Genomic DNA, 10,497 nt, shown 5'->3' with positions numbered 1-10,497 from the left:
AGGTCTTTCAGTGCTCTGTCAAACTCTTCACGCAGTATCATATCTCCCATTTCATCTTCATCTACGTCCTCTTCCATTTCCATAATATTGTCCTCAAGTACATCACCCTTGTATAGACCCTCTTTATACTCCATAAAATGGCTCTGAGCACTATGGGATTTAACATCTGAGGTCATCAGTCCCCTCGAACTTAGAACTACTTAAACCTAACTAACCTAAGGACATCACACACATCCATGCCCGAGGCAGGATTCGAACCTGCGGCCGTAGCGGTCGCGCGGTTCCAGACTGAAGCGCCTACAACCGCTCGGCCACTCCGGCCGGCCCGCCATCTTCCTAGTGAGCTGACAGACTGAAATTACAGCAAACATATCCGTTGTTTTCACACGAGAGCCGGGTCACCGCGCTTGCTGCCACAGAATAAGCAAAGGCCAGAGACGTTAGTCAGCGGCATAGAGCTTAGTGTGAACTGATCCTCTGGTTAGATGATAAATCCATGTTGAGATATCGATGCTTCAGTAGGAGCTGTACGAAGAAAGCGCCAGGTTCCATGTTTTTTCCGGGCTGAAACCGCTAGCTGTATTGGTTAAATCCATACTTAGCAAACATACAAAAATGCTCGCTCGACGGAAGATCCGTACCTAAAGACTGGAAAGTTGCACAAGTCACACCAATACCCATAAAACGAAATAGGAGTAACTAGCTGAATTACAGACCCATATCACTAACGTCGATTTGCAGTAGGATTTTGGAACATATACTGTGTTCGAACTTCATGAATTACCTCGAAGAAAACGATTTACTGACGAGTAGTCAGCACGGATTCAGGAAATATCGTTCTCTTGAAAAACAACTAGCTCTTTATTCTCACAAAGTAATGAGCGCCATCGACAGGGGATGTCAAACTGATTCCATATTTTTATATTTCTAGAAGGCTTTTCACACCGTTGCTCACAAGATACTTCAAATCAAATTGCGTGTATATGTAGTATCGCCTCAATTGTACGACAGGACTCGTAAGTTTCTGTCAGAAGTAATCAGCAGTTCGTAGAAAATTGACTGAAAGTTATTGAATAAAATAAAAATAATATCTGGTGTTCCCCAAGAATGTGTTATTTGCCCCCTTCTGTTCCTGATGTACATAAACGACACAAGAGACAATGTGAGCAGCCCATTTAGATTGTTTGCAGGTGATGCTGTCATTTACCGTCTTGTAAAGTCATCAGATGATCAAAGCCAGTTGAAAAATGATTTAGACAAGCGAAAAGGGGCAATTGACTAAATAATGAAAAGTATGAAGTCATCCTCATGAGTACCAAAAGAAATCCGCTAAATTTCGGCTACACGATACATCACGCAAATCTAAAGGCTGTAAATGTAGCTAAAGACTTAGGGATTACAGTTACAAATAACTTAAACTGGAACGATCACATAGATAATGTTGTGGGGAAAGCAAACCAAAATTTATGGGCAGAACACTTAGGAAATGCAGCAGGTCTACTAAATAGACTGCCTTACACCACGCGTGTCCGCCCTCTTCTGGAGTATTGCTGTGCAGTATGGGATCCGCATCAGATGGAACTGATGAAGCACATCGAAAAGGTTCGAAGAAGGGAAGCTCGTTTTGTATTATCGCGAAATAGGGGAAAGAGTGTCACGGATATGTTACGTGAATTGGGGTAGCAATCATTAAAACGAAGGCGTTCTTCGTTGCAGCAAGATGTTATCGTGAAATTTCAATCACCAACTTTCTCTTCCCAGTGCGAAAGTATTCTGTTAATGCCCATCTATACAGGGAGAAAAGAAGTCAGAGCTTGCACAGAAATATGTAAGTGCTCGTTTTTCCCGCTCGCAGTTCGATTGGTTGGTTGATTGGGGGAGGGACCAAACGGCTAGGCCATCGGTCCCATCGGAGTAGATAAGGATAGGGAAGAAAATCGGCCGTCCCTTTCAAAGGAACCATCCCAGCATTTGCCTGAAGCGTTTGGGGAAACCACGCTAAACCTAAATCAGGATAGCCGAACGCGGGTTTGAATCGTCGTCCTCCCGAGTGCGAGTCCAGTGTACTAACCACTGCGCCACCTCGCTCGGTCGCTCGCAGTTCGAGAGTGGAACGTTAGAGTATTAGCTTGAAATGTCATTCGATGAAACCTCTGTCACGCCCTTAACAGTGAACTGTACAATAATCATGTAGATGTAGATCGCAAAATGAATTTCCACAACTTCCTTCATCACAGATCCCAAAATGACGAAGTCAACGTTGCAATTTCGACATTCTTATACAGTTTAGAGTGATTAGTGTCGACACAGTGCTTTGTCACAACCAATGTGTTGGCTGTAAGAGCCTTCAGTGTTTCGCACACTTCCTATGGACTGTACGAGTTGCCTTCCCGACGTATAAAAGGCCATACTTGCAAGAGATTTTGTAAGCCCCAGCCTAGCGCAGCATCAGGCCATCCTTGAAGGAACCCAGAAGTTCTACTGTGTTCGGTAGAAGGCGAAAGATCGCTTTAGCTATATACTTGGCGAGAATCCGACTTGTTTTTTATGGCAGATTTTCCAAATACGGCAGGGAAGTTACGAATCTAGATCTATCTTCTTTATCTTCATCATTTCTTAAGAGTACCTGAAGTTTTATCTGTAGCGCCTTGCGTATCCGCCGTGGAGTGTACCCAGTCGCTACAAAAAGTTCTTTCTAAGCGTAAAGTTCATCCTGCACAGTGCTATATGCCCTTTGATCCGACGTCTTAAGAACACCCATCGTCTCGGAAGGACGGTGGCAAATATTTTCATGTAAGTATAAGACTTTCTGAGTCGTCTTATGGTAAACTACGTGTCCCAGGGTGCCATCATATTTGTGACGAACCAAAACAACCAAAAATAGAAGCCAGCACTCCTTTTCAATTACATTTGTAAAATGAATATTTCCATGGATGAAATTTAGATGAGTTTTAAATTTTTGCCTGTCGTGAAGCACGAGATGCTCTAAACGCTGAAGGTACGCTCTGATCTCATAGCCCAATAAATCAGCCGTGGCAGAGCACTGCATCGGCACTGACTACTCTGTGCTGTATGACGATCTCGAGATCCAAGCGCTCACTTCATCATTATGGGACTCGGTGGAGAAGAAGACCAGGACAAAGCATGGAATCCGGCGCTTTCCTTTATCAACTCGCAAACACGCCGCTTCTATGGGTGCATCGATATCCCAGCTTGTATCGAGTGTTTAGCCACAGATTCAATTCAGACAAAGCTCCTTGCCTTTCTCGTCGTTGTGTGACCGTGTCCACAAGCGTTTATAGTAACGGATCCAAGTGCTGCAGCTTCAGTCTGACAGTTAACTCGAAATTTTCTATCCTACTCTGAACACAGTTTACGATCACTCGCACTGACGATGACGCAGAGATCAGTGGAACAAAGAGGCAGGCCCCAAAGTCGTTGACATTAGAGTTACAGAAGTGAACGTCTAGCCGAAAACAAAGTACAGAGCGTAGCGCAGTCGTTATGAGCGTGCACAACAGCTCAGGAAGCAATTTGAATCAAAACGTAATGAAGGCAAGGTCAAGGAACCGGGGAGACTGACTCGCAATTCAGATATCGCTATTTACCTGCGCACTCTTTGCGCAGACATAATACGAGGTTTGGAACTTAAATAGTGGCAACTATTTATTCACAGCCGATACAAAAGAGTTACATGTTTGCACTTGTTACTGTCCTTCAAAGTAGTCACCAGAGTTGTGTAGAACCTGTTGCCAGCGATGTGGAAGGCGTAGTATACCGTTAGCAGAGCCTGTTCTGTTGATGGTACGAATGGAGCGGTCTACTGCCTGTCGAATCTGTGGAACAGTTCTGAAGCGAATGCCACGAAGTGGTTCCTTCCCCTTCGGAATCAAATCGAAGTCACAAGGACTTAAGTCCGGGGAGTATGGTGGATGGTACAGTACTTCCCAGTCCCATCGACCAAACGGAGCAGCCACAGCGCATTGTCGTGCAAAATGATGGGTGGGTTGCGCAGAAAGTGTCGCCGCTTCTTTCGTGAAGCTGCTCGCAGGTGATGCTCCAAAAACGAAGAGTAATACTGTGTGATTCTTGAGTTTCTCCCGGCGTATTTGATAATCAAAACATCCACGGGTGTACTGCCGGTCTACAGTGTCCAACGGGCACAATATTTCGGCGATCATACATGTCGCCATCATCAGGTGAACTGACGGACTGAGCTCCTGTGAACGTGCCGGCACGGAGATCCGTACGCTATGGCTGCTCAGGGGGAACTGGGTTCGGTCGCGGCGGCGGCCGATTTAAATACCCTCCGTCCGCAGCGCGCTCACTCCGCCGTCCGCACTCCGCGCCACGGTCGCGCGGTGGAACAGATTGCGACGGCGTCTGAGGTGACGTCGATGTTATGGCTCTGTCCGCCGTGGTCGTCACAACTATACGTTTGCTCGATTTACTCTTGATTAACCCAATCGCTGGTTCCCAAGCCTTGCTAAGATTATAGCCACAGTCACGGTTTATGAGGTCGTCATTGGTGCGAATTTCGATGGCCTCTCTAACAACGCTGTCCCAGTATCTCGACGTCTGTACCAGAATCCTCGTGCGTTAATACTCCATAGCGTGATTCTCCGACAAACAATGTTCAGCGACCGCCGACTTGCTCGGATACATCAGTCGACTGTGCCTCTGGTGTTCACGGAATCGATCCTCGACGGTACGCATCGTCTGACCAATATACGACTTGCCACATTGACACGGAATCTGGTACACGCCGGCCTTCCTCAAACCGAGGTCATCTTTGGCGCTCCCCACCAGTGCACGAGTTTTATTCGGAGGACAAAACACAGTTCCGACCCGGTGTTTCTTTAAAATGCGGGCGATTTTCCCCGAAAGTGCGCCTGTGTATGGAATAAACGCAGTGCCTACCTCCTCCCTCGTGAAACCATGCAGCGCAGGTAGCATAATAACTGTGCGTAATGAGTCAAAAAGAATGGGGTACAGCGGTCAAGCAGCTCCTCATACGCCACACATTTATGTACTCAGCACTAAGCATGGCTTGAGGTGGTGTAATGAGCGACGTCAGTGGACATTTAGATGACTAGAAACGAGTGATATGCATTGAATCGCGCTATACCCTGTGCCAATCCGATGGAACGTTTTGGGTTTGGTGAATTCCTGGAGAACGTTACCTTCCATCATGTGTAGCGTCAACAATAGCACTCCGTCTTCAGACCACAAGTAGCCCATTGGGACTATCCGACCGCCGTGTCGTCCTAAGATGAGGTTGCGGATAGGAGGGGCGTGTGGTCAGCACACCGCTCTCCCGGTCGTTATGACGGTTTTCTTTGACCGAAGCCGCTACTATTCGGTCTAGTAAATATGAATAATTTAAAATAATAATAATAATAATAATAACTCTGCTATTACCGGTTCGAAGCCTTGGTCCCCTTTAGCAAGTGACGTTGAAGGAGGAGAAGGAGGAGTAACAACCTCTTTAAAAACCTAGGTCCAACGGCCAACGGTCTCGAAGACGGAAGAGGAAGTCTCCTCAATTGGCATCACGAGGCTGAGTGCACCCCGAAAAGTGGCAACAGCGCATGGCGGCCCAGATGGTCACCCATCCAAGTGCCGGCCACGCCCGACAGCGCTTAACTTCGGTGGTCTGACGGGCACCGGTGTATCCACTGCGGCAAGGCCGTTACACAGCGTCAATAATGATGTAAGGAAATAATGATATCAAGGTATGGGACTGTTGTACATGGTGAGGGTGTCATCAGCATCACCTTATTGCGCTTAACAAAATGCTAAACGTGGAAGAATATGAACACACTTGACAGCTTTGTGTACTGCCTACTGTAGTGCAACAATTCCGAGACAATGATTGACTGCATCAGCATGACAGTACATCCCGTCATAAAGCAGCATGTGTGAGACAATGGTTTGTGGAGAATTACATTGCTGAAATTGACTGACCTGCCCAGAGTCTCAAACTGAAACAATTGGATTGCCTCTGGAATGTGTCAGAACGTCGACTTCGCTCCAGATCCCAGCGTCCAACATCGTTACAGTCACTAGTTTCGTCTCGTGAGGAAGGATGGGCTGTCATTTATCCACGACATTCACACACCTCAATGAAAATGTCTCCATCAAAGTTCAAGCCGTCACAAGGGCGAAGGGTGGACAGACTCCGTATTAATGTCCACTATAGGTGTTCAGATACTTGTTTTCATATAGCGTACAAGAGCATGCTGGAAAGTAATGCCTCCAAATTTTTTGTTTGAAAATTCTTTAAGTTTTTTAAGCAAAACAAACATTATTAACATTCTACGCCTTTATTCTTTACGTCTATACATTTATTTCTTAACATAGTCGTGCTGGCGCCGAACATATTTCTCGCAACGAAAAACCAGTTTGTTGACACTGTCACAGCAGATTGTTTGAGCCACAACCTCACCTCTGCTTGCCCCGCGGGGTGGCCGTGCGGTCTAGGGCGTCTTGTCACGGTCCGTTTGATTTCCCCCGCCGGAGGTTCGAGTCCTCCCTCGGACATGGGTGTGAGTGTCGTCCATAGCATAAGTTAGTTTTAGTTAGATTAAGTAGTGTGTAAGCTTAGGGACCGATGACCTCAACAGTTTGGTCCTATAAGACCTTACGACAAATTTCTAAGTTTAACCTCTGCTTGCACGGCTTCATCATTATCAAAGTTAAGTCCTCGACAGTGTTCTTTAAGTTTTGCAAACAGACGAAAATCGGATATGGCCAAGTCGGGACTGTATGAAGGATGATCAATGACAGTGAACCCAAGGTGTCAAATCGATGCAAATGTCGTAGTGCTCGTGTGTGTTCTGGCGCTGTCAAAGTGAAGGAGAGAGTGCAACATGTGTGGACGAACTCTTCGAATTCGTGATTTCAGTCTTCTCGATTGCACCATGCTGTTTCTCAGGCACCGACGTAGTGACGTTACATGCTGCAACGTTGCACGATTAAGTTCGAAAACCCTTGGCGGCAGAGGTTGCAACTTGCGGCAGCGAAACGGGAAAGTCGACCGAGTAATATGCATGACATGTTATACCTCAACCAAAATTGAGAACAGAATAAAAAATTCAGCGGCATTACTTTTTAGCACGCCCTTGCACACGTAGATATAAATATCATGTAGATATTGCTTTCATAAATATTTTTGAGACATATCTGGTATTAATTGCAACTCATTAACTGTATTACAAGTAGCATCTACACGTTTTATGGGAAGAAGACAGCTTTACATTTACGTAGATTCAGAGGCCATGTCCATTATTTACACGCGTTTGAAAACTTTTTCATATATGATTGTGTGTGACTGCAACTTCATCAGACAGTGTTCCCCATGAACACCAACATTGTTCGCGACTGTGTATCGTATTAATCACCAGCTCTTTCACATAGAATGTTAATAGTTGTGGTTCCTCCCAACTGTCCTGTGGCTCACTAGAAATTCCTGCTGTGTCTACCGATGACGTCATACAAGCGACCACCAATCCGCTGGTGCAGTGAAAGTTCATTACACAGCTAGCTGCTGTCGAATATAATTACAGTGGTTCCAATGTGCTGTCTTCGTTCATGCAAGACCGAGCCAGCGCGTGTGAAGTTGGAACATGCTTATGTTGTGCCCCGCGTACGCCAGCAAAATAAAAACACTGTCCAGCACGTATGCAACGCAAGATGTGGAACAAGGATCGTTCAGTATTCCTCATTGATTTTTGAAAAACAACTATCTTCAAGTTATGGTCAGAACCGCCCAGCGTTGTTATACTCAAAGTGATAGTACGTCTTGAGAGTTTTTAATCTTTCTTATAAGTAAATATTATTACTTTAAATAAATTATGTAACTGACATTTAGTCATGGACTCTAAAATCTAACCTGTTATGGGCTAGCGGAATGCAACATGCTTTTCTCAACAGTGAGTATAAGGGGCGACTCCAGCAGTGGGCTCAATATAGATTCTGTGAATTCTCTCTCTTGGCACAAAAGGTTTGTGGAGATCCAGAGGAGATGAGCAGCACCCTTAACGCATACCAACAGAAAGCAGGGAATTGACAAGCCGACGAGAGAGTAAGGGCAACTACGTTTGCTCAATATACCTTGGAAATGTGAGCACAGACTGATTTAATGCACAACCATGTTTGTAATTAATTACACGGAACTTAAAGTAAATCTGTCGTTATGAAACTCATAGTACAGTTGTGGCATTTCTCTAGACCTAAGAAGTTGCGAACTCACAGAGAGAAAAAAAGAGTATCAGTTGACAAGTAGTACCTACGAATGAGATGTGTATAATCTGTCACAGAATAAGTTAAGAACAAATGGTCAGGTCATCAGGAAACCTTAATAGCAGGCATCAAGGAGGGGATAGGAACAGAAAAATCTGTCATCCTGAATAAACGTATGAAGCACCGTATAGGCCGTTATCGGCCAGTAGAACAGTTCTGTTTTTGCGTCTTCTTAATGTAGTTGTGTTTTCCGTGTTTCAGTTACATGCAAAACTGAAATAACGTGCCGTTATTGCACGGTTTGTTGCCAATGCACCTTCAGTAAGGTATTTTAAAAATTGTAACTGGTAGTATAGATGGTTACAGTGGCTCAGTGCAGTGTACAATGTTGCATTGTGATTGTTGGTAATGGAGTGATATGGGAGACAGTAAAACCAAGTGTTCGCACATCCCTTACCACAGGAAGTAGGATGAAGGCTGCCAACCTATATGGCAACATCATTAGTTTCGGGTAATGCCTTCACTTGTAAACAATAAAGTGCACTGAACTATCAGTTAGTGTGATACTGAAACTCACACAGTCTAGTGATCGGGGACTGTGCGCATGTAGGACAAATTCAGGTGATAAAAATTTTATCACGGCCGCTCCACGAACGGCCTAGCCACAGATCGATACCAGTCCCGCTGGTCACCGTAATTTAGTGAACTCTTAAGGGGCAGGAGGTCCTTTAGAAAAAACTAAGCTGGGATAGCTGGACTTTTAAAGTCTGAAATATACATGGCAATATATTTTAATGCAGGGCATTACATACTACAGTTTACCGATGTAAGAGCTATGTAATTGTTTTCTCCATGACTCAGGTTCTGACAGTACAGTTGTCGCACCAAGAGAACGTTTCAGAGTGCACTGTTATTAGAAAGCAAGCTAAGACATATATGAGTCACTTACACGTTTTGGTACTTTATGCTGTCACCGACTAGCTCTTATCCTATCTACGGCTCACCATACCACGTAATTTGGTAATCATGTTACCGAGTGGGACGTACTATTCGTATTTCCTCACACTGTCCCTGTGTGGGAAAGAAATTTACTAAGTGCTTGACCGGGTTCTAAAGTTCTTTGGCTTCGTATATGTCTAGAGAATGGTCACGAACACACACACACACACACACACACACACACACACACACACACACACATGTCGCATTATCCAGTTATTGTTCTGCTAACTTCCTATAACTTGATTAAATTGAAAGCAGGGTTATGGTTGGTGAGATGATAAATGTTCATAACACAAGCTGGGTACGATTTAGTAATGAAAATGTTTATTCAATCCTTTCTTAATACCGTGAGACCAGCAACAAATTCATTCACTAACTGATTAGGAATGATAATCAAATTTGAAGTTTGGTAAATAAATTGTATCTCTGTACTTAACAGTATTAGTTTAATAAAAATGTATATAGTTATCATCAAAATACAAAACAATACTGCTACATAAAATGTGCTATATCAATATCGTGTATACGTGTATGTGTCATTTTTTTAAAGTACGAGAAAGAGATTGCTGAAAACTGTTGTGCTGTATATATGTGCATATAGGTCATCTTTTAAAGTAACAACAAGATATTCTTGAAAATTATTGCTCACAAAAAATTATTGTTAACGGACCACTAGAAATTTTGTTACATCATTGTTATTATTTACAAAAGAACCTGGTCCCTACAACTGATTAGACTCATGCAATTGACCAAAAAGGAGGGTTTGGAATTAATTTGTTATAACAAATTGTAAGTGTTGAAAAATGTATTAGACAAATATTTACAGTGTGCAGTTACATTTACATTGCACATGTATCTTTCTACAAGAACGGATGCATTTACACCTTAATGAGGAACATCTGCATATTAGTATATCCAGCCAATTTGTACGACGTATTTGTCAAATTAATTATGGTCCTCTTACTACAGATCGCAGACCTAGAATGAGGAGGAAATTGCCCGAAAGCAGTGCCCCCCTAGCCTCGGAAGGGAAGGTTAGTGACTTGGAATATTACAAGGACAATAAAATATTGCACCGGAAAAGTTAACCCCTTAATATGCTGATGGTGCTATTCCTGGAGCGCTGACATCAAAAATGTGCTAACATCGGCGCAATTCGTGGAACACAGACACCAAGAAATGCTGACAGCAATAATTTTTTTACAGACACGGCAGTGCCCTCCAACTCCAAAAAAATCGTTTACTAGACAA

The 10,497-nt window shown here is 43.9% G+C and overlaps 1 pseudogene; it reads right to left on the bottom strand.

Annotated features, from left to right (window-relative positions):
- Window positions 1-5,579: 5,579 nt before the first annotated feature.
- On the bottom strand, window positions 5,580-5,697 carry LOC124723757 (annotated as a pseudogene).
- Window positions 5,698-10,497: the final 4,800 nt, after the last annotated feature.

This window comes from Schistocerca piceifrons, chromosome X, assembly GCF_021461385.2.
Source record: "Schistocerca piceifrons isolate TAMUIC-IGC-003096 chromosome X, iqSchPice1.1, whole genome shotgun sequence".
Classification (NCBI taxonomy): domain Eukaryota; kingdom Metazoa; phylum Arthropoda; class Insecta; order Orthoptera; family Acrididae; genus Schistocerca; species Schistocerca piceifrons.
Note: the sequence above shows the minus strand (reverse complement) of the source record. Positions and strands in the feature narration are given on the sequence as shown.